Source organism: Mustela nivalis (assembly GCF_964662115.1).
Source record: "Mustela nivalis genome assembly, chromosome: 6".
NCBI classification, from domain to species: domain Eukaryota; kingdom Metazoa; phylum Chordata; class Mammalia; order Carnivora; family Mustelidae; genus Mustela; species Mustela nivalis.
Window position 1 is genome coordinate 47,533,366 of NC_139025.1, and position 25,622 is coordinate 47,558,987.

The 25,622-nt window shown below is 42.2% G+C and overlaps 1 long non-coding RNA gene across 1 annotated transcript in view; it reads left to right on the forward strand.

Annotated features, from left to right (window-relative positions):
• The window catches only part of LOC309866988, a 68,550-nt gene that overhangs the window by 39,492 nt on the left and 3,436 nt on the right, over window positions 1–25,622 (forward strand). The window contains exon 2 of the long non-coding RNA XR_014312904.1: window positions 24,202–24,336. This is a non-coding gene — a long non-coding RNA (uncharacterized lncRNA). The remainder of the gene's footprint in view (window positions 1–24,201; window positions 24,337–25,622) is intronic.

Genomic DNA, 25,622 nt, shown 5'->3' on the forward strand with positions numbered 1-25,622 from the left:
CTCTCCCCGAGGTTCAGCTGGATCCCTGACTTGGGATTTCCCTCCAACCCACCAATACATTCTCTCCCTTCTCCTTTCATCTTACTATTTTTGCTAGAATCAGTTTGGGCTCCTTCCTGGCAGGTTAATACACATCAGTCTTACCAACCTACTTGTAATAAATGCTTTCAAATTTCCGACTGTTTTCTAGAAGTTCTTCACGTTACTCATAGATCATACTTCGCTTGTTAAATCTCTCTCTCTCTTTTTAAGGACCTCTTAAGCTTTTTTCTGAGGAAAGTATTTCAGGTAATTTATTCTTTTTAGTACACAAGTTATTTAGCTGTGTTAAAGCCCATTGTTGTTGCGGCTACATTTCAAAAACATAACTCCAGATGGAAATCTATGTTTTGGTTGGTGAGGGTGGAGAGTATCAGAGAGTAATTAATAATCTAACTTGATGGGGGCGCCTGGGTGGCTCAGTGGGTTAGGCTTCTGCTTTCAGCTCAGGTCATGATCTCAGGGTCCTGGGATCGAGACCCAAATCGGGCTCCCTGTTCAACAGGGAGTCTGCTCCCCACCTCCAGCCTGCCTCTCTGCCTAATTGTAATATCTCTCTCAAATAAATAAATAATAAAATCTTTTAAAAAATAATAATCTAACTTGATGGTAACCATTCACCTTAAACAGATTTTAAAATTGGTTCCCTATAAATGAGGCCAACACAAAAGAGCTCTTGAATAAGCAAATAAGCTTAGTGGGACAATTACGGAAGGATTCAAACCTACAAGGAATCAGAGAATTACAAACTAAAATAAGGCATCAATTTCTATCAGCAAAATTATACATATACGCAGGCACACACACATATGGATGCTTCCTTTGGGGAATGATCTGGGAGTATATACAAAATGTTATATAAATGCACATTCCCTTTCATCCTCAGTGCAACTTCTAAGAAAATGGGAAAAATATTACATATGAAAAGATTACATTCTTAAATATGTGAAATACTATTATTTTTAACAGTAAAAAATGGAAACAAGAAACTAATGTTCAGCTAGAAGGGAATAAATAGGTATAGTATAGTATATTTAATTGATAAATTGTTATCCAATAACTAAAGTGATAGTTAGGAGATAGATAGGAGACTATGTAGGCAATTAAAAATTATTAACTTTGTATTAAGAGCAGTCCAACCTTGCATGTATGGGGTATTTACAACTTTGTAGAAAGAAGTGTATTTTTTAAAGTCTAAAAGAAATATTCCAATTTGTTTAGACTGATTTATTGAATGGTAATGTATCTACTTTTCAGTATTTTTAAACTGTGATTGTATTATTTTTCTAATTTTACATCTTCTAAATGAAGTAAGCCTAGAAAACCATCATACTTCAAGAAACCAAATTTTGATACTAATATACAGCCAACTTGATTTAAAGACTCAGGAGAATCTTTGAAAAAGCATCTGTGAGAAATGTAATTAAATTACTGATCTAGATCTTGTATGAGTCCTAGAAAAAGTGTTACAGTAGAGAATATTAAAGCAGGGTACACAGTGTTTTAGAAGCTGTGCATTGAGAAAATATTTTTAAGTGTTCACCAATGCAATTCTTAGGTGTGGTAATATAGTACTCCATATAGACATGGGTATTAGATTATTTCATTTTTATAAATTATACTGTTAAATTTCCTTCTGAGAAAAAACAAACATGCCACTTCATGTTATAAATTTAAACATCTACTCTTTTGCATATTATTACTATATTAGACTTTATTCATGTACATGAGAAAGATTGGAAACAATTCCCCCAACGTGTAACAAATACTATAGGTAGGCCACTTTGAAAGACATACAGGGGAGTTACTATTCTCTTGATACTGCTATTACTGCTATGTGCTGTGATTGAAATTTAACATTCTGAGGACAAACTTTGTGCTCCCCCACCACTCTAAGAAAACTCTCCCTACCCCGCCAAATGTCATTACTTAACCTCCCTTTGCCAAAGGCAATGAATGGTTTTTTTTTTTTTCCTCCCCATCAGCATGGAGTCATCTATAGCATTTGGCAACATCATTCGTTTTTTAATTATGTTGTATTTCAGGTGTTGTTCTGTGTACTTTCAAGTATGATCTCACTTAAACCTCACAACAACTCTATGAGCAGATACTTTTGACAGACCTCTTTTAAAGACGGGGGAGCTGAAGCATACACAGATTAAGTTGGCCAAGACAACCCAGCTAGTTAAGTTGTGGGATCTGAGTTTGCATTCAGCCAATACTATTTGAAAGTCCATGCCCTTGTCCAACAAAGGATCCAGGTCAACACATCCAAGCTGCTGTACTACCTGGAGTGACTTCCTGTTGCATGAGGTCCTATGTGTCCTTTGCTACTTTCTTGGTGCTGTTTCTCATGAGTCCCAACTGATGCATAAGCCCAGGGCCTAGTCCTGGAGTTAAAGATCATTTTCATGACAATGAAGGCCCAGCCTGTCTCTGAAAAAACACCTGTAAAACGTTCATTTTTTTTTCATGTTCATGTTCATGTTCACATTCACATTCATGTTCATATTCATGAACACCCCATGTTCAACCAACGGTATAATTGTTACTGTTTTATTATATGAACATAGTGCTGTATACTCTTGAAAGTGCTTCAGTACATTTTTTTGTACTCAAACTCTTCATGTTCAAGATCAAGTTTATTATATTTCTCCCCAACAACTTTCGGCCTCCCTATTCTTTCAGGTCATTATCTTCCTCCCGTCCTCAAACCCGAATCATCTTTAATTCCTCTTTCCTCCTTAGTCTCCACATTTGATCTGCTACATGCTCCTATAGGTTCCACTTTCACCAGGCCTTGGGGCTCCTCCCGTCCTTTCCATTTTCCCAAAAGGCAACTAACCTTCAATGGCTCCCTACAGCTACCCATTAAGTGCAACTTCCTGAGTCAAACACTCAAGATTTATGTCTTCAGCCTACCTTTCAGCATTAATTCAAGTTAATCCACTATGTGTATCCTATACTCATTCACATTAGACAGCGTTTATACTCCTCTTTAAGCAAAGGGAACCACTGGGGTTTTAGACAGATTAAATCACACACATTTTGTCAGTGTCAGACATTTCTTAATGGGTGACTTCAGAGTAATTTGACCTTCGAATCCCTAATAACATCTTGAAAATATCAGCTAAGATTATCTCATCAAAACAACAACAACAAAAAACCCCAGTATATCATGTAACTATTCTCCATAGTCAAATTCACAAAGTAATCCCCATATTTTAACCCAGAGAGCTGCTCCTTCCATCCCACATAGCAGTAGAAAAGGAAAAGAGAAAGTTACAGAATACGGTTGGGCTATTGAACTGTGAAAATCCCCTTTAACTGTTCTCCTTTATCCTAATAAAAGGGTATAGTTCCCAAATAGAAATCCGTGTGAGTCAGAAGAAATGTAATCTTGACACTGGGGGTGGTTGGGCGTGGGTATGAACAGATTTACCCTGAATGGAGAAAGCAGTAACAGAGTGGTGAGACAGGTAGTACGTTTTTTCTTAGACTTTGATTTGTTTAATATCTTACTCATATGAATCATCTTTAAACCTAATTTTGGCAATAATTTTTAAATTCTGCATTTTTAAAGACGTAAAAATTACCTTATTTTCTATGGTAAACGCCATAGTTTTACTACACAACCAAGGTGCCAAAGTGCCCCCTAGTGGCAGGCTATCATTATTGCAGGTTCATACTTAATCCCCTTAAGGGTTCTCCAACTTCATCCTTTCCTCAATCTGGAGAATCCCTACAGCTTACAAAATGCTATTTTACGGGCCTACTTATTCTAATTTTCCATCCACCTTTTAAAAATCCCGGGCCACCTAGCTGATGCCCACTATCTCCTGGTAGTGCTTTGTTTCTTTGTCCACAAAAGCACGGGAAGAGAAGGAACGCTATGTTTCACCTTGATGTAAACAGGTTACTCCATGGCGTGAATCAGTTCATGACTCTGCTGAGGATTTCGACAACAGAGACACACACCAGGCCCTTCAGGATGGAAGGGGGTGTTGCTGGGAAAGGTGAGGGAGGGGCACAAAACGGAGTGTCTGGAGAAGTTAAAAGATAACTTGCCCATCTCAGTGTTTTCTTTGGTTAAACCATTCCTTTGGTTAAACCTTTCCTTTGGAAAGGAATAGCTTTAGTGCAAGCAAAGACATTTTGGTGAAAATGACAAAGAGCCTTAACAGGAGGATAGGCACTTGGACAGGAGGAGGTTGGGAAGGAAATCATCCCTCCCGGGTGGCTGTGCACACCACTGCTACTGTCGGCACTAGTCAACTCTTCTGCAGTCTGTCCTGGGAAATGTGTTTAACCTAGTTCTCAGCACATGGCACTAAGATTTTTCCCTTTATTTGCCTCAGGCTCAGAAGAGCTACATGACCTGGTTACAGTTTAACACAAGCCATTGACTAAGTGATTCCTCTAATTTCTTAAGGGGGGAAAAAGCCTGTGGTAAAAATCAGATCCTAAGAATCCAATCTAATGTTAACTAGGAAGAAGATCTCTGTTATACCCAGCATCTAGTTTAGGAGATCTGTTCGAGACACTTGTTTATTTGTCTGTCTGTCTGCCTGTCTGTCTTTTTTAAAGATTTCATTTATTTATTTAAGAGAGAGAGAGCATGAGCAAGGCGAGTGAGAGAGAGAGAAGCAGACTCCCGGTTGAGCAGGGAGGGAGCCTGATGCAGGGCTCAATCTTATGACTCCAGGATCATGAGCCGAAGGCAGCACTCAACCGACTGAGCCACCCAGGTACCTGGACACTTGTTTTTCTAAGACGAGAAGGAGGACTGGACCAGGAAGACCAAGCCATAAAATTTTATCCTTTCACATCCCTGATTCTAGCACTGACTCAGCTATGCAGACGCCAGAATCCCAAAAGATGCTTATACATCATACTGGTTAATTCCAGGAGAGAAAAAAGGGAATGTAGCCAATGACTGCCCTCTTATCTTTTCCTAGATCAAACCTGGTAGAAGTCTAATAGTTTCTACTATCATAAGGTGCTGAGACACTCAGCACGGTATCCCTGTGTCTCTCTACCACATAATGGAAGGATATGCCTACATCACTTCAATCCCAGACAATAGTTCCCTTTTTGGAAGAAATTTTGCAAACTTCAGAAACCTACTTCTTCATTGGACTTCCAAAGTAATCTTTTAGAGGTTGTTTGCAAATAGGAAATAATGTGGATTCTACCCCCATTGCCTCCTAAACCATCTCTTCTACTTTACATGGACAGTATTTGGTTGGAAGAACCAAATGGAAAGAAGTGGAAACCTATCTTTCGCCATCTGGTATGACCAGTTACTCCTTGAAGCTTCCCTGTCCAACACAATACCATTAGCCACAGGTATCTACTGAGTTTTTGAAACATGCCTAACCCAAGTGGAGATGTGCTATACATGTAAAATCCACAACAGATTTTGAAGCTTTACTTAAAAAAAAGAATATAAGATATCTCATCATTATTTTTTCCCATTGCTTATGTGTTGAAATAACATTTTGAACATATTGAGTTAAGTACGTCATATGACTAACATTAATTACACTTGTTTCTACCTTTTTAATTTGGCTAATAGATCACTAAAAATTACATACTTAATTTTATTTCTACCATCAGGTCAACTCTTCTTGCATTAGGATCACTCAGAGCTTTTAAAACTCGAGAACACTCAAATCAATATACCTGGGCTTGGGGCTCACAATGGGTGTTTTTTATTTTTTTGAAAGCTCCCAAGGTGATGCTAATCAACAGCCAACATGGAGAGCTACAGCTCCATGTTCTGGAATTCTATGATTCTAAGACTCTCATGACTACTCGTGCAGGTTAAAAGTTCAGAGTTGTTTTTTTCCTGATTCTGTATAATCAACTTTGTCTGTGCTGATCTATCTCTCCCTAAAGAAACAATGAAATGTTTTTCCAGCCATGCAAGTAAGAACTTTGTTTGTTTTATTTTTTAATGAAGTTCACATGAATCCAATACACTGCCAGGGTTGGGGAAAAGATGCAGTGAAGTTGGGATTTTAAAGTTGATGAGTAACATGTAATCTTTCCTGGGGCTGCTTCTTACACTTACCTTTTTCTTCATGGAAGCACCTGCTTTGTTCCTACTAATAACAAGGAATGCATTCACAGCACTGCTAGACTTGAAAGTGCCTGTGAATCACTGGGGAATCTGGTGCCAATGGCAGATAAGGATTCCGCAGGTCTGGGGTGGGGCAGAATCCTGCGTTTCTAACTGGTGTTCAGATGAGGCTGCGGCAGCTGGCTGGTGGCCAGGTGATGCCCACCCTTCTTGCGAGAAACAAGGCATCAGGGCTTAGGGAATTAACTAAGTTTCACCTGGGTGGGTGGTGCTTGTGCACAGTTGCCCAACCACACAAGGAAGTGGGCAGCGTATTGACTCTTTTCTGCAATGTGCTCAGAGCAACCTTGCTCTGATTTGCCCATTGAAGCACAGTGACGTGAACACCTATGTCCTCTCTCTATTACTATGAGTATCCTGGGAGAGAGTGCATCTTTATCCCATCCATGAGACTCAACTCCCCAAGGCCTTCTTCCTTCGGGCCTCAGGGCTGGAGGTGGAGGCTGCAGGCTTGGAGATGGGTGTTTGAGGAGGATTAACTCCATGTTTCTCTGGACCTCTAGGCATCCACCAACAGGGGTTAAGATGGGAGTCCCAGGAAGCCCAAATTGCTCCATGCTCTCCAGCCGCTTTGCCACCAGCCACCACTGCCTCACTTGGATCCCGCAGGAATACTCACATCATGTTCTTTATCCCTGACTGTGTCTGTGGCCACAGAAGCTGGCTCCCTGGTGGGCCCACGTCTCCGATTTTCTACTCCCCAGAAGATTCTACTCATCCTCCATTCTGTCTCCATCTCTCGATCACAAGGCCCTCCAGTGAGCCTTCTGGCTCCACAGTCCTTCTTTTGCAAAAGTGATTCCGAATGTCCCTTCCCCCAGGGCTCCTGCATGCGAGCACGCCTCCCCTGCGGGGTCTCATGTAGCAGTCCTGTTTGCCCCTCATGCTTCCAAGCCCTGTGCCTGGAGCTGGAATGGGTGTCCTCCCTGTCCCCCTACCCAAATATTGCCAAGATACCACCGGCCTCCCTCCTTGCTAAAACTCCCCAGCGTTCTCTCTAATGCAATCCCCTTCTAGCCCTCACTGCCTCGCCTTGTTGCTGTGGCCCCTCCGGGTTCCTCCTGCTCACAGTCCTCCTATACCACTTCCCTCCCTCTTCTTGGTGATTTCAACACACACAGATGGAGCCTGCAACCATCTGTCCTCTCAGTCACTTGAACTCCCCTCCCCCCACCACATCTTGTTTGACCTCTCCCCTCAGTCAACCACACCCAAGGACATACCCTCCCAAACCAGTAATTTCAATGTCTCTGATTTAGTTAGGGTGGGATCAGTGCTTTGTAAACTATCACAAAATCAAACAAAATAAGTACACTCAGAGCTTGTTTTTGGCTCATGGTCTATCACTCTATTGGGGTTGAATGGAGAGACTTTCACGTGAGGGGCAGCCACGCCCCAGGAACTCACAGTCCTTGCCTGCATTCTCAGCATCCAGCTGCCTGTCAGAACCGAGGGAGGGTATGGGAATTGCATGGTGGGGGTGGGAGGGGGGATTTGTAGGCCAGACCTGGAAATGGGGCATCACTTCCACCTCCATTCCATCGGCCAGAAGTAGTCACTGGCTATATCTAACTGCAGGGAGGAATAAAAAAAGGTGGTCCAGCCACGGATGGTGGTGAACCCCCGCCCCCCACCACCCACATGCTCACTGCCATTCACCCTTTGACCACTCACCCCGTAATCCTCCAGTTCATTCTGCCGGGTGCCCCAACTACAACAGGACTTCAGCCATGGGGACCACAGATCCATGGATCCCACCACCTCTCGCCATTCCTTGCCCTCTTCCCTTTTTCACCTGCTTCAATTACCTGATCAATGATCATAAGGCCTCCCTTGTCCCCTCTAGCTTCATCACTTGGCAAGACCTCAGCCCTAGTTAAATCCAGAAATTGCCTGCACCTGAACAGCTAAACAAGACTGGGGAAAAGCTCAGCCACACTCACGGATCCCACTGCAAGTTCAGATGAACTGCTCTGCCATCGTCAATTTCAGGTGATGACCTTCCCATCGATTTCACTGAGAAAACTGAAGCCATCAGAAAAAAAGAATCCACAGACTCACCCACTACCCCCTCACTGGCACCAGTGTGCATGGGTGCTGCCTTCACACCCAATTCAGGGATGGCCCATCCTTGCACCCACCCCCAACCCGTGCTCTCAATCCTTCCCTTCCCACCTACTCAAGGGCATTGCTCCAGCAACTCCTCCCACACCCCAACCCCACTCTTTGGCATCAAGAATCCTTCCTTTCCTTATCCTTCAAACAACACACACATCACAACAAAATACTATAATCAATCCCATTGAATAAGAAAAAGCAACAAAAACCTTCTCTGGACTTAATTCTCCTCCTCAGCTCTCCACCATTCCTCTATTCTGTCTCCAAGCTGGCTTTAACCTCCACACAGCAGACTGCCCCAGTCGGGGTAATTCATGGCCTCCCCATCAGGAAACCCAGGGGCTACTTCTCAGTCCTCTACTCGGACCCACAAGCAACACCTGGCCCAGTGCCTCTCACCTCACCAGCCCTTCCTCATTGTTCTCTTTTGCTGGCTCTTCCTTGTTTCCCAGACCTCTTGGGGAGCCCCAGAGCTCAGTCCATGCACTTTGTCCATTTTGCACTCCCCAGCCACCCCAACCAGTGCCTGGCATTAAACACCCCCATACACTGACAACTGCCCACATGTGCCCTTCCATCCCAGAGACTCCTGCTAACTCCGAGTCCAAGGCCTCTTGGACATCTCCACATGGGGGGACAGACTCAAATGACCCAAAGCCAACTTCAATATTCCTTTCCAAACTGGCTTCACCCACAGTCTTCCCATCTTACAACGGACTGTAGTCTTTTCAGTCTCTCAGGCAAAAGTAAACAAAAACCAAAACACAACAACAAACTCAAAAAACAAAATTTAACAAAAACCTTGGAGTTGGTAATTCTACTCTTTCTCCTACACCCAATTCAGCCTGTCCAGGAAAGCCTGCTGGATTTTCCTCCAGAATATATCCACTTCTCACCATTTCTACTGCCACCATTTTAGTCCCAAGTGCCAAGAGTCTCCCCTGGATTTTTACAGAAGCCTCCTCACTTGTCTCCTCCTTTCCTACAGTCCATTCTCAATGCCGCAACCAAAGTGATGCTGTTACAATACAGGTCCTATCCTCCCCAGCCTGATCCCCCAGTGGCTCTCAGTCTCAAAGTCCAGAAATGTCCTTCAAGACCTGACATAATCTGGCCATTTTCCCTTCGACCTCATCCCGCATTACTCAATCTCTCTTACTGCACTGAGACCACCCTGGTCTCTTTGTGGTTCTTCAGATACACCCGATGTGCCTCAGGGCTCTTGCACTGGCTGGTCCCTCTGCCTGGAATGTTCCTGACCCAGATACCCACCCAGGAAAACTCCTGCACCTTCTTCAAGCACTTGCTCAATGCGTCTCCTTCACTGTCTCATATAAAATATGTTTAAATAGCATTTTATCATATTCTAACATTTTATGACTTATTTACTATGTTTAGTTTTTACTGCTTATCTTTTCCCATTGGGATGTGGGCTCAAAGAAGTTAGGGATTATTTTTTTAAGATTTTATTTATTTATTTGGAACACAGAAAGAGAGCTCACAAGTAGGCAGAGAAGCAGGCAGGGAGAGAGGGGAAGCAGGCTCCCTGCTGAAGAGAGACCCTCGATGCAGGGCTCGATCCCAGGATCCTGGGATCATGACCAGAGCCGAAGACAGAGGCTTCAACCCACTGATTTTACTGATACATTCTAACACCTAGAGCTGTGCTCAATAAATATTTAATGAAATCAATCATATCTCCATGGTCTTTACCCCAGTAGGCACTTAATAAGTTTTCGTGCACAGGTAACTTAAACCACTCTGCCACTTTTTTTTTAGAAGGGTTGTACTTTATTTGAGAATGTCTAAAGCTCTCCAGCAGAAAGCCATTTTAAAATATTTAAAATACAGAAAAACCAGAAAAGTGAATGGAACATTACTTCATGCAAATGAAGTCCCCAGCAGAACCATCTTTCACATGTTTGCATTTGTTGTTCGTTTAAAGCTGACAAATTAGCACCAAGGTCTTAGTTTTGTGACTTTCATTTAGCCATTTGCTGGGATCGATGTCCAACATCAACACTCTCAGCCTTGTTTTTCATGCCTCTGCTCCCCTAACCATCTCCTGACTGAGTCCCCTTAATACCCACACTGAATACAAAGAAAAAAGGGAGAAAGAATGAGAAGACAAGGTAGTACACCAATCCAATCGTGCTTAACTCAGCTTGAGTTTCATAATCACCAGCAAGTTTTGTTTTGTTTTGTTTTGTTTTATGAGAGAGAGTGCATGAGCAGGGAGGTGGGAGCTGGGACAGAGGGAGAGGAAGAGAGAGAATCTCCAGCTGATTGCACACTGAGAGTGGGGCCCCACACGGGGCTCCATCTCACGACCCTGATATCCTGACCTGAGCCAAAACCAGGAGTCTGATGCTTAACCAACTGAGCCACCCAGGCACCCCCACCTGTAAGCTCTCTAACACCATGGATGCTAGGAACCCACCCTCGACTTACTGAGTCAGAGTCTCCAACAGTCAGGTGACCTGCAGCCCGGTCGAAGCGCTACCCAATGAGGCACTTCACGTTATGCCATTTCATCTTCAAAACCCACAGAAAGTAGGTATTTTCGTCTTCATTTTATAGAGGATGAATCTAAGTCTCAGAAAAGCTAAGAACTTGTCCAAGGTCACACAGCTATGAAGCGGCAGGATGAAGTCTCAAATTCAAGCCTTTCTAAGCTATACTCTGTAAGTAGACACCCCCCCGAGACCTAAAGCACCTGGCAGACTCAGGCCATGCTAATGTCCTGGGGGAGCCCAGATGTTAGTCACTCTCAGAAATCCAGAGACGCCCCTTGGAGTCAGTGACTCAGGGACTGCCTACTGGGCACGCACTGGGCCCAGCAATCTGGCTTACCATCCCCGGGCCCCAGTACTCGGCATTACCCTCAGTCCCTGTTCCTAAGCCCTGCCCTCCAGTCCAACTCTGCATGAGGTGGTCCGCCTTGCTGTAGGCAGACCCTTCACTAAAACCACATATTCCTGGCCCTGGATTCCCCATCTTCTTGCTGTATCTTCTCAGTGAGATTCTGATCCTTCATCTTGTAGAACCCTCTACCCCAGTTCTCAGCCTGAGGCTACCATATTATGCACTTGTTTATTTGTTCATTCACAGAGTAGTTCTTCTTGTTTGTTTCAAGTTTTTCTTTAAATTCCAATTGGTTAACATAGAGTGTAATATTCGTTTTGGGAATAGAATTTAGTGATTCCCATCACTTACATGTGATACCCAGCGCCCATCCCAACAAGTGAACTGCTTAATGCCCATCACCCATCTAGCCCATCCCCCACCTACCTCCCCTCCAGCAACCCTCAGTTTGTTCCCTGTAGTTAAGAGTCTTTTATGGCTTGCCTCCCCCCCCCCTCTTTTTTTCTCTTCCTCTATGTTCATCTGTTTCGTTTCTTGAATTCCACATATGAGTGAAGTCAAAGGGTATTTGCTCTTCTGTGTCTGACTTATTTCACTTAGCCTAACACTCTGTAGCTCCATCCATGTTGTTGCAAAAGGCAAGATTTCATTCTTTGTAATGGCTGAGTAATATTCCTCTGTGTGTGTGTGTGTGTGTGTGTGTGTGTGTGTGTGTGTGTGACATTTATATATATATATCACAACTTCCTCATCCATTCATCTGCTAATGAACATCTGGGCTTTTTCCATAGTTTGGCTATTGTTGATAATGCTACTATAAACATTGGGGTGCATGTACATCTTTGAATCAGCATTTCTTTTTAAAATTTTTATTAAAGGTGACTAATCAGGGTGCCTGGGTGGCTCAGTCATTAAGCAGCTGACTTCAGCTCAGGTCCTGATCCCAGAGTCCTAGTATGAAGCCCCACATCAGGCTCCCTGCTCAGCAGGGAGCCTGCTTCTCCCTCTCCCTCTGCCTGCTGCTCTGCCTACTTGTGCTATTTATCTCTCTGTCAAATAAATAAATAAAATTTTTTTTAAATAAAAAAAAAATAAAGGTGACTAATCTTTACTATTCTAGCCAGGATTGTTAAGAGAGACCAAGTTGGCAGATGATGACTACATTTATTGTGGTGAGCACTGGGTAATGTACAGAATTGTCAGATCACTGTATTATACACCTGAGACTAATATAACATTGTATGTCAACTGATCTTCAATTAAAAAAGCAAATAACCGGGGCGCCTGGGTGGCTCAGTGGGTTAAAGCCTCGGCCTTCAGCTCAGGTCATGATCCCAGGATCCTGGGATCGAGCCCCATGTCAGGCTCTCTGTTCAGCGGGGAGCCTGCTTCCTCCTCTCTCTCTGCCTGCTTCTCTGCCTGCTTGTGATCTCTCTCCGTCAAGTAAATAAATAAAATCTTTAAAAAAAAAAAAAGCAAATAACCAAAAAAAAATCTATGTCAAACGAAGTGAACAGTTTGGAAAACAGGCCATATTATACCTCTAAGTATCTTCTTAAAACTTCTATAATGATTGAGAACGAGGCACATGTAATATCCAAACCAATGTAAAGAATTAAAGCCACTAGGACTACGAGTCGCTTGAGCACCCACCAAGAACTAAAAATTAGCAAGCTTAACAGTCATAGTACCTTCATGAAAGTTAGGGCAGAGACAATGAACAGGTCAACTCACACCCATGCTTCCATGCCTGTATCTACTTATTTGTTGCAACGGCCATTAACTCCTGCAAGAGTTCCACAAATATTTATTCACATATGTGTATTACACATATGTGTAAGTGCTTTGAAGAAAAATAAGAGGATTCAGCTTGAGAGATTTACCTGTGAGAGGCTGCTTCAGAAGGCTTTGTTGCAGTGGGTCATCAGACGGCAAGGAGCCAGCTACAGGAACGATGACAAGAAGGGCACCAGAGGAAGACGGGGCAAGATGGACACGTCTGCAGGACAGGAAGGAGCTCCAAGGGACAGCAAGATCGCTGGCAGGCGCACGGCTGGGTCACCATGGAGCTTTCTGAAGCAAAGACAAATGCGATATACACATTTTATGAAGAGATACTCCGTTTAGACTGACTGGCTCACACAAAGCCATGGACACTGAAATGGGGCAACAGGAAAGAAGAGCAGCAAGGCAGGGGAAGGCAGAAACAAAGCCCTGCGCATTTCAGACTCTTCAAGCAAAAGGCAGACATTTGAACGGCACTTTCTAAATTGTGTTCTGCAAGTTATTTCATTCATCTTTTCAACAAACGTCTAGTACATGCTTATGTGGTGACATACACTGTTCGAGACTCTGGGGAGCCGGTGGCAAATAAGAACCCCTCCCCCAACCCTTCTCTCCTCACTGAACACACTCTGACTGCCCGCTTGGGATTTGTCCTTCCTTGTCTTGCCAGATGCCTCCTTGGGGTTCTTTAACTACAGAATGGAGGGACGCCTGGGTGGCTCAGTCATTAAGCATCTGCCTTTAGCTCAGGTCATGATCCCAGGGTCCTGGGATCGAGCCCTGCATCAGGCTCCCTGCTCTGCAGAAAGCCTCTTTCTCCCTCTCCCACTCCCCCTACATGTGTTCCCCCTCTCACTGTGTCTCTTTCCATCAAATAAATAAATTAATAAAATCTTTGAAACAATAAAAATAAATAATACAGGTATTGAGCTCTTACTATATGCCTGGCAATATTCCAAATAGTCAAATGGATCGTCTCATTTTAACCTCACAATGACACTCTGAGGTAGAAACTATACTGTCATCCATTTTACAGATGAGAAAACTGAGACTCAGAGGAGCTGAGTAACTTGCTCAGGATAACACAGCTGCTATGTGGCCGGGCTGGGATTTGGTTCTTGCTGGGGTGTCTCCAGACCTCACGCTCATTATCAGTGCATTATACCGTGTCTTGACACAAACTGCTCTTGACCATCAGAGCCCTTTATGGCCTTCACATAATGTAAATTTGAAAACTCCTATTCTGATTCTTTTCTCTTTCAACCTTCCCATTAGACAATAGAACACAGATTCAAAAAAAAAAAAAAACTGCACAAAGTGTACGCAGGGCTTAATGAATTGGTATAAGGTGAACGAACACCTTAGCAACCGCCATCCCCAAGTCAAGGAGTAGAGCTTTGCTTGCCATGCCTAAAGCCCCTCAATGTGTCCTGTGCCTTCCTCTTCACAAACATACACACTACCCTGACTTTGATTGGAATCATATCCTTGTGTTACTTTGCAGGTCCATCATGTAAGCCTGCATCCCTACATACTAGAGTCTAGCATCAGCCATTTGTAAATTTCATGTGTCTTTGAAATCTTTTATCGTTTACAGGTTCCTTCCTCCACCCCTTTCTTTTGCCTACAACTTCTCTGGAAATTTGACCTGTGGACCTCCTACCTTCAGGACTTTGCTGATTGTACATGCATGAGTTAGTTCCCCATGTCCCCCTGTCCTACAGATGGGCAATTGGATTCAGAGGAGATTCAGTCCTTGGTCTGATCTTTTGCAAGAGTTTGGTGTTGATTTGTTCTCTCCTCAATTTGATGTCTGTGTGTCTCTTTGGGATGGCAGCGGCTGTTTGTGTTCTAATAATTCAGAGGCGTTTGCAGAATGGTAATATTCTACTTCTAGAATATTCTAACCTTTGTTTTCTACCATTAAGCCATCTGTTGGAACACTTTTATAAATATAGCTTTCCTTCATCTAGTATTTGGTTACTCGGTGATACATTTCACCTAGGAAAAGCAGAATAAATGATTCACTTCATCTACCATTTTCACAAAAATAGTTGGTTTTCCATCATACTATAAAAGGGATCAATTTTTAAACTATCTTTATGAAGCCATGGATTTAAAGCTATCTGATGATTTCGAGGAGGCCAGGTGGCTCAGTCAGTTAAGCATCTGACTTGGTTTTGGCTCAGGTCATGATCTTAGGCTCATGAGACTGAGTCCCACATTGGGCTCCCTGCTCAGCAGGAGTTTGTCTGGATATTCTCTCCCTCTGCCTCTTACCCCACTCATGTGGGTTCTCTCTCTCTCTAAAACAACTAAGTAAATCTTTAAAACAAACAACAAACTAAACAAAGTTATTTAATGGGTTCCAAATGATTAAAATTTATTATCCTTTTTAAAGCTCAAATTTCCCCCTTCTAGGTCACCAGCAGCCTCTTCAAAGTTGGCTCCGGAGTGTTTTTTACCTAATCCTGGTGGTCTTTAATGGCTTCTCCACCCTCTAGTATGACGCCCTCTAGTATGTTCCAGGCATATGTTATTCATTTCCCACTCAAACCTGGAATTAGCTATTTCTCTAGATTCCTTTGGGGGAAATGACATTTCAAGACTACGATCTGGGCTCTAGAGAGCCTCATTTACTCCATGATCACGGTTTCCAGGCCTTTTCTGTGAGCACAGCTAGGAAATAGGTGTGTGTGCATGCACACACATACACAAGTACCCACTTTTTGTATGTCTGTTAGACTCAATAAAAAGGGTGCTTTGGTAATATTCTACATTTTTTAAAAGATTGTATTTATTTATTTGACAGACAGAGGTCACAAGTAGGCAGAGAGCCAGGCGGAGGCGGGGGGTGGGGGAAGAAGGCTCCCCCCTGAGCAGACAGCCCAATGCAGGGCTCGATCTCAGGACCCTGGGATCATGACCTGAGCCTAAGACAGAGGCTTAACCCACTGAGCCACCCAGGTGCCCCAGTAATATTCTACATTTTGTCCCTCATTTTGCTTGCCTAGACTCATGGCATGGCCCTCTGAGAGACTTTTGGTATGAAGCCCATCCCAGTATTTTGGAGGCTCTGGGGACAAAGAGAGGTGTTGTTCTTCAACTGGAGTTTAGGGACCAAGCTCCTATTTCAATGTTTTCTTTTTTTCCCTTTCACACATTCATTCAGAAAACTCTCTGCTCATCCATACCATTTTACAAAGTGTATTTACGTTTTCCAAATGTCAAAATTTCATCAAATAGTCCTTTGGGAGACTGTTTCAGAGGTAAGCTGCTACAGAAAAGAAGAGGAAATATTATCCTGCAGGCCAGCCCACCTGCCCTTTGCTCTAGCTCTGCGAGCTTGCTAGCAGCAAGTCAAACTAAAGAACGAGCTGCACAGATTGCTAACAACACATCCTCTTACAAAGGAAATTAACAAAAACATGGCCCTGAATCCAAATTTGGCTTAAGCACAAGGCTGTAGAAGGACAAGTACAAGGGACTTTTGAGAGCCACTAGATTAAGAAAGGATTTAATCTATAATGAAAAGCATAAAAATAGGACAGCATATGCAAAAGAGTCAAGGGCAAATATGCAGTTTCCGTCATCCTCCCCAAAGGGAAAAAGGAATTTGCTTTAATACTTGTGTGATCACGAAGACAGGTCTAATGTTTCAGCTAGTGCGTGGCATAATACGTGTGAAAGTCCTTTCCATGTCGCATTACACTCTGCAAATGAACAAACTATATTATTATTAAATATTATTTAATTAAATTCAAAGATCCTTTCAAAATCATCTTGACCAAGTCTATGTGTCTCTACATGCCCTTTTATAATGAAAGGCAAAGGAACATCAGAGCATCAGGCTGGCTGCCTCTGAGTGCCTGCGGGGTGGCCAATATTATGACTCTGTGATTATCATTATCATCATAAAAAGAGAGATCTAGAGGCTGAAACAGGGCCAGCCTCCCGGGCTTCCCACTGACAAAAAGCACAAAGTCAAAAATCTTCCTGTGCTCGCAAGTCCACACATGCCTTTCGTTGTTTACCAGAACTCGGGCCACAGGGCGTTCAGATAGAGGTGCCATGTCTCGGGAAAAGTTCCAGAAAGTCTGTTGCCCTGAGGCGGGGTTCTGGGGGCCTGAGCACAAGGAGGGAATGCATGTGTGCTGTTTCAGGGAAACTGAAAATGAATGAGAGTTTTTGAGAGGCAACCAAGTGAAGGGATGTACATCTCCCATGGGCCTCCAACTGTGTAGGTTGGTGTGTGGGAATCCCAGCCACACTGGAGGTAAATGAGAGCTATCCTCTCAAGGAGGTGATTCTTCTCAAGAGGGGGACAGAATGATACGCACCTGCAAAATAGGTGAGGGATGCTATAATTATGTTTATGGATTATGTTGGAATAATATCTTTAAAGATGCTTCAAAAATTATCTTCTCTAGATCTGTATCTCTCTCTCCTCCGTGGACCCGAGTGGCCTCTTTTCCAATCCATGTAGATCTATGCTTCACGTTAGGCTAACCACTCCCAGCCCTCGCACCACACAATGAGTTCTCACTGAATTTGTTCTAGTGCTATTGAGAAAGAATTGGCAAATGTACTGCCCCAAAATAGGAAGTGTAATTATTCTGCTTACACAATTTACTTAGATTTCCTCTGCTGTGAGAGGAATAACAAATGAGATGGTCGAATTGAAATTTCTGACTCATAAAACAGAGCCCTTTCCTTTCCCAAGTGGAATGTCATGATCGAAGAGAAGCCCATCAACAAATGCCTAAATTTTAAAATGTGAATTTCGGAGATAGGTTGCCTCAACCTCAACTACAGCCTTCTCTGAATCTCTTTCAGTCTCTCTCTCCCTTGGTTCCTCCCGCTCACCCACCTTCTCTTCAGTTCAACTCAGTGTTTCAGGAACATTCAAATTCCTTCTCTAGAAAGGAGCATGAATGTACTATCAAGGATGTCCCCATTGGTATGCAGATCTCCAATGTCTAAGCTCCAGTATGATTGGACCCTTGAATCCCCAGAGAATGGGAGCCTTCCTGTCACTTCAGAAGAGCTGTAGCTCTCTGAGGAAACACCAGTGCTGGTGCTTAGGGGCCTCAGAATTCTGTGTCTTCTCAGTCTAGGATCAGAACCCAAATCCAGCCTTTTCTCAGTTCTCTACTTATGTCCCTGGCACTTCAAATTCTGGCTCCCTGCCCCGCTGTCATGCTTCCAACTTGCCTTCCTTTCCACGGTCCATGTCAGTGGCCGTCAGGAGCAACTGCCTATTTCTGACTCTAGGATTTCTTGGGTCTCAGAGCTCCCAGTGCATCCCCTCTTCCCTGCCCACTCCTGCCTCCTGGCCATGAGCACCCTGGCTGCTCAGCTCTAGCAGGATTCAACCCTTGCAATTCTAACAGGAATTAATGTACTGGATTGTAACAGCCAACTATGTTTAAAGCTGCTTCCCAGTGATGATGCCATGGGCTCCAGGTATGATGGGCTTCTGCTATATAAGAGAACATAAGGACACACAGAGCACAAGTATGCTTTGGCACGAAAGGAAGGGACATGTTAAATGGGAAATCAAACTCTGCTCCAAAGAGATAAGTATGGAAAAGACTCTTTTGGCTTCAGGAAGATTTTTCAGTGTATCACAGCAAGAGAAGACTGTCCTTTCAAAGTTAAGAAAGAAATTAACCAGAACCATTGAGGACTTGTCATAAGTTCATTGAAGTGATACTTACATGAAGTCTGCAAACGTGGACTTTAGTTGAAGAACAAGGTATGTAATATATCATCTTAGGAACATGTTGGACAAGAGGAGTCCATGTACTTCTTTGTATGAGGAGAAAACCTCAACTATCCAGAACCCTCGGTCTTGGGGAACAGGTCAGACCAAGAAACTGAGAAGGAAGTGAATGAGCTCTCTGAAGGAGCAGCTACAGCCCTTGGGATGTTTCCTAAGGGCCGCTGGAAAAGGGACAGGACACAGAAGCAAAGCAAAACAGGGGTCATTTGTGGAAGGGAAGGGTAGGGGAAAAAAGGGAATCATGACAAATGTCAGACACTAGAATTGACCTCAGAAAAGAGAATCAGCCAGAAAAGTTTAAGACTGAACAGCTCCTAACAAGTACAGTCGAACAGTCTCAAGGATTATTTGCTAGGTACTGTGCCCTTATGTGCATTTCAATATCCTCATCTGCAAAATGGGGCTGATAAGAGCACCTCCATCAGTTAAGGTTGTTGGTTCACATAATAGTCACTCAGCAAACATGAGCATCATAACTAAAGCACTTACGTCACCACCATTCAGAGCTAGACCATCGACATATAACATTGCATTTACACAAATGACACTGTGCTTTTGGGGTTTATCCTCCAGCATAGGATCTAGTGGAAAGTGATGAGCAGAAATATACAAAATTACATAAAAAGACACTATACTAGATCAGGCTAATCTCTATGTGACTTGAATAGGGCAGGTGCAAGAAAATGCTCTTTGAGAATAAATAACCGATTAACCTTGTATTATATTAGAACTCGGATGTGTTTACTGTTAAAATTCTGAAGAGAGTTCTAAATTACACAAAGTTAGGAGCACACAACATATACTTTTAGCTGGAGAGAAAAATGCCAAAGGGATTCATACACATAAGGGATCCTATTTTGTTACTCAAAAGGCAAAGAGTCAGCTGTATAAGGAGCCAGTATGACGGCCAGTACAAGGATTTCCAGAAAGGAGCCAAGAGGGAAAGATCCAGGAAAAGATCAAAGCCGAATCTGGAGACCAAGACAAATTGCCAAAAGTCTTGCCTGCCATTGCAGATTGCTTTTATGAAGCAGCTCATGAGTTTGACCATGGGGCATAGTAAAGGACCCACCCATGTGTTAGTCAGGGTTCTCCAAAGAAACAGAACCAATAGGGTTGGTACATATATGGAGAGAAAGATTTATTTTAAGAGATGTATTCCTATAATTATGGAGGTTGGCTAGCCCCAAATCTGCAGGGTAGGCTGGCAGGCTCCAGAGCCAGGAAAATGCAAATGTTGCAGAATTCTCCTTCCTTCTGGGCAGATCAGTCTTTTTCTCTTAAGGTCTTTAAGTGATTGAATGAGGCCCACTCCCATTCTAGAAAGCCATCTGCTTTAGCCAAAGTCTCTGCACTGAAATGTTAATACCAACTAACAATAACTTCACAAAGACATCTAGAATGATGGTTGACCAAATATGTGGGTATCATGGGCTAGCCAAGTTGACGCATAAAATTCACCATTGTAATACGCTCTCTAATGATCAGGAGGCAGCCCTCTGAATCCCAGCACCTAGACGGAGGCTCTGGAAATGATCAAATTCTCTAGAAACAATCTCAGGAATAAAAACTAAAGAAGCTCCTGTCTCCAAACTCCTGGTAGGGCAGAAATATCCTATGAGCATGGCAGTTTCCTGAACCATACGTGTGTATCTCAAATCACCGGTTCTGGTATTTCAATGCAAGACAGTATGCTAAAAAAGGCTTAAAGAGACTAGAGAAAAGCTCTCAGCATTGGTGATAGGGTAATACTTTTTATTTATCAAAAACTAATTTCTAAAGAGAATGTTATCCTTTAACATTCAAAAAATTCCCACGGGGAGGAAAAATGCCCATGAAACCCACCTCATTTATGGCTACTTGCCACTTCCCAGCCTGTTTAGGCTTGTGGGCTTAAGAAAGTAGACAGGTTGACTCTGTTGCATGTTCCGTCTGCAGTGCCCATCAAATAGGACCTCCAATGAGTGGAAATTATTTTGGAAGAATGAGGGTATCATATATTTACTTTCTACTGATGGAGCACATAGAAAGGCAGAGTATACAGCAAAATATCTTATATGTATTCAAATTCTGAGTGAAGTGAATGATGCAAAATAATTTTTAGTGAATTCTTTCATTGCTTGGTACCTTACTAAACAGGTAATTTACTAATCGAGGGTCTACTGGGCAGTTGCCAGAATATTCTATTTATCTAATATCATTTAAAGTCACTCTGTGGAAAATCGGGATTTTATCCAGAATATAACACATCACTGCCTCAGACCGTGCAAGCCTTTCATTCTCATTTTGGCAATAAATGTTCCCAGTGCCTGAGAAACTGTCAGTTGAACCTTAAGGAAAGCTTATGTAGAATTGTGGTCTGGCATCCTGACAGCAAATGTCAGAGCTTCCTTATGAAGATAAAACCTTTTTAATCTTCAGAATAAGCACTCACCAAGTCCTACTGTATATTCTTGAAACATTGAAATGTATTCCTCTGTCTTTCTCCATGAAATAAACAGGGTGGGGTAAAGCTGATAGGAGCTGCCTTTGGATCCTGAGCCTCTGATCAGGAATGCAAAGAGCCTACTGCTCTACCTCATGCTGTCAAGTCAAAGGCTGCTGATAGGGCAAGGGAGGGAGACTTCCACCCTGGGGTAACCGACCCAGTCTGCAGGAAGGTGACCACCTTTATGTTCAACAGGTCCTCTCTCCCCATGTGAACAGCGAATGGCAATGCAGCTCAACCAGGCTTCATCTGTACATAAAAGAAAGAACCTGGACCCCAGAGGAAGTAATGGGTTTTCAGTACCCTCCACAATCCTCAATGTTCTTTACATAGTTTGGAGGTGTTCATTCTCATTTGTGAGTTATTTTAATGGTTAGAAAGTATACCCATAAAGGGCACCTGGTGGCTCAGTCGTTAGCATCTGCCTTCGGCTCAGGTCATGATTCCCAGGGTCCTGGGATTGAATCCCTCCTCGGGCTCCCTGCTCTACAGGAAGCCTGCTTCTCCCTCTCCCACTCCCCCTGCTTTGTTCCCTCTCTCTGTGTGTGTCAAAAAAATAAATAAAATCTTAAAAAAAAAAAGTACCCATAAATATTCAGGGCACCTTATACTTTTTCTACATAATAGCTAACTCCTTGGGGAAACTCTCCTAGTGCAGTTATTCACAAACTGTGTTCCAGAAAGCATTGTCACCAGAAATCAAAATCACTTGAGGGAAGGGGGAGGAAGGATTCTGAGCTTAATTTCAGAAAAATATGATTAAACCAAGTTCAAAAGTTCTCTATGGTGGGACTTCTCAGAGTCCTTAACATGATAATATGGGCTGTCATTTGTGTGTTTTGTGCATACACTGTGGGGTGATGTGTGTATTGTGTGCCTGTTGCATGCATTGTGAGTGTGTGTGTGTGTGTGTGAGTGTGTCTTGTATCATAGAACTTATGTTTTTCAGGTATGTGCAGAATATACACTGGAAAATGCTATTTATTTAATCTTAACTTTTCAAATGTACTTCTTAAGCTTTATTTTTGTTTTCTGCATTTAAAAAAATCAATATACTTTAGGGCTAGATGAAACAGTTTATCATGACACTGCAATTTCTTGTTTATCAGAATTTTTGGTAAACTTGCATAAAGGAAAATTCTACTAAATACATACAATTTCCTATCAAGTCTGTAATCCTCTTTTAAAGTGTTCAGCTAAAAACTGAATATATTAGGCCTCATACTAGTAATAAATAAAATGCAGGGTTTTTGTAAAATTCAAAGAGGAAATAAAGCACTAATAAAAGAGTAGTGATCATACTTCAAATATTGCTATACACAACATAAATTAGAGCATTTAAATATAAATGCAGAATGTCCATACAATATGTTTATTCACTGTACCACAACTTGAATGTTGACATGGCACAATTCCTAAAACTTTAGTCATTCTTAAGCTAATTTCCAAGAATTAAGTGCCTAAAGTAATTTTAATATTGTATCCAATATCTTTCTCTTCATATCTTGGCATATTTTTCTTTCACTTGAACTTGGTTTTCTTCTCAGCCAATCCCACCCATCCAACATTACCTGAGCAAAGATGGTGGCATATAAAGGCAAGTCATGATTACCTTTGTTTAACTACAGAAAATCACTCAATGTCTACTTCCCATCACTCAACTAACTTTGTGGTTCCAAATCTGGTAGTCTAATAAGGTTCAACCATTCTTTTCCAATATTTCAAAGGCTAATGGAAAGTGCATTAACTATAACATCAAACATCTTTGCTTTTAGCCAAATTGTATTAACTATAATTGTTCTGTTGCTATTTTAAGCCAATTAGAAGCTCTGCATAGCTAATTAATTAGAAATAGATAAGAAGGGGCACCTGGGTGGCTCCGTGGGTTAAAGCCTCTGCCTTCGGCTCAGGTCCTGATCCCAGGGTCCTGGGATTGAGCCCCACATCAGGCTCTCTGCTCAGCAAGGGAGCCTGCTTCCTCCTCTCTCTCTCTCTGCCTGCCTCTCTGCTTACTTTGATCTCTGCAAATAAATAAATAAAATCTTTAAAAAAAAAAAAAGAAAGAAATAGATGAGAAAATGAATTATTACTTAATAAATTCAGTTAAAATGAAGACAAAAATCATCAAAACATGGGGTATATGGAGAAAAGATATGATGAAAATGTTTAACATTATGGAACTAAAAATGTCCCACCTCTGCTAGCAATGAAAAATATTTACTGGGAATCTACTAGTGTCATATACCATGCTAAGTAAATTATATGCATTATTTCATTCAATCCTCCACACACTGAAACAGGGACTATCTTAATAGTTAAGGTAACAGTCTCAGAAGGGTTAAAATTTGCCAAGGCTGTACAGCTAATAAATAGCAGAGCTGAGATTTAAACCCACTCTCTTATACTACCCTGATAAGGAGACCATGTTAATTCTCTGTTGCTGAGTAACAAATTACTCCCAGCTTTGCAGCTAAAGCCACATCCATTTATGATCTTAGTTTCTACAGGTCAGGAGATAGGCTCAGGATCTTTAAGAACTGCAATCTAGGTGTCAGCCCCACTGCATTTTTTTCTGGAACGTGGGGGCCTTTTCCCCTGCTCACATGGTTTTGAGCAAAATTCAGTTCCTTGTAGATGCAAACCTGAGATCATGGTTTTCTTGCTAGCCCTCACCTAGGGGCCACTCTCAGCCTCTACAGGCTGTCCACAGTTCACTACCACGTGATGGCTTACTTCTTCAAGGCCAGAAGGGCCACCACATAACAATAACATAAGCACAGGCGTGACTATCCCATTACCTTTACCATATCTTATTTGTTAAAAGCAACTCATAGGCTCCACTGGCACTCAATAGGAGAAAATTATGCAAGAGTGTGACTCACTGTGCTCATCTCAAAATTGTGCCTACTAGAGGTACCAGTGTTCTGTTCTTAATTGTTTTATTTATTTAACTGATAATTACTGTTTTCTGCATAGGGGTCGATATGACATGGGACCATCAAAGAGTTCAAGTTGGCCACAGCTCATACAGTTGACAACAAGAGAAATCAAATGACAGATTCAAGTTGGCAATCTGGATCCTCAAATTCTGTCAAAGCTGCAATTTCACTGGTAAATAATTTGAGATCAATGTTAGATAAATTCCCAGTGAATGAAGAATATTATTTTGGCAAACAACAGTTACAACTAATCTTTAGTTTGTTAGTGTGAACTTTATTCATGGTAGGTGAGGACCATTTAAGCACTGAGTTTTTTGAAACAGTCATTAAGCAAACTGACACTGAGCTACCACTTTATTGCTGTTGAACTGAATGCCCAGAAAAAGGTTATCAGGACAAACTCCAAAACTGGTAAGGTTACAGTGACCCAGCTGCTTATAGGCATAGCTACTGGTGAGATTGTCAAGGGGTACATCCTTCTATAAAGCAACATTGTCCTGGCTTTGCTAGTCAAGTTCTCTTTAGGCTTCCCAGCAGGATATGTGCACAAATTACTAGCAGATATAAAGATTTATTAAAGAGAACCATGGGAAGTTTCAGGAAAAGAGAATTGCCCATCAGCCACATAGATACACAGGGGTCTCTGCTGACCGACTGCAACATCCCACAAACTTCATAAACAATCAGGGCCATTTGCCCACGCTTACTCTAGACAAGATCATAGCTTTAAGCTGAGTGGCTTTTCTTTGATCCCCTTATATTTATATATTGTTTAAATGGGGGACCTGACTGGGTCATGTAGCACTGCATGGGTTGGAGGAATTTAATGGATACAATCCCTCCCATCTTCCCAAGCATGATTAGTTCCCTTACACCAAGCCCATACAGCATTGCCTTCAGCTTCTGAATCTGGCTCAGGTCCAGTAGGTAGGAACCAGTTAATAGGAAATTCTACTCCCTGAGAGAATAGGAACTAAATAGTGACTATACCAATGGCAAAAAGTTGGAAGGCCATTTTTGTAAAAGGTGGATGTGTCTATGAATGGTCTTCAAAAATGTAGGAATATCCCCTTCAGCTCATGTGGTTCAAATAAAATATCAAACATTATAAAAATATTTAATCTTTTTGGCTCTTTGAGGGTCTTTGACTCTTAAGAATTTGCCCTAAGGAAAAGAAAATACCAGCAAGAGAGGAAATAAAATGTATGCTTGAAGATATGTTATGGTATTGTTTATAATAGCTCCAAATCAGAAACAACCTAAATGTCCAGTAAGAGAGGTTAAAGACCCCCAAATAATCTAATAAAATAAACACTAATCAAATAAGCAAGTAAATATATTGTATGCTACTAAGGGTTATTTTGTGTTCAAGTCCTAACTCAGAATGTGACCTTACTTGGACACAAGGTAATTGCACATGGATTAGTTAAATTGAATTGAGGTTGTGCAGAATACAGT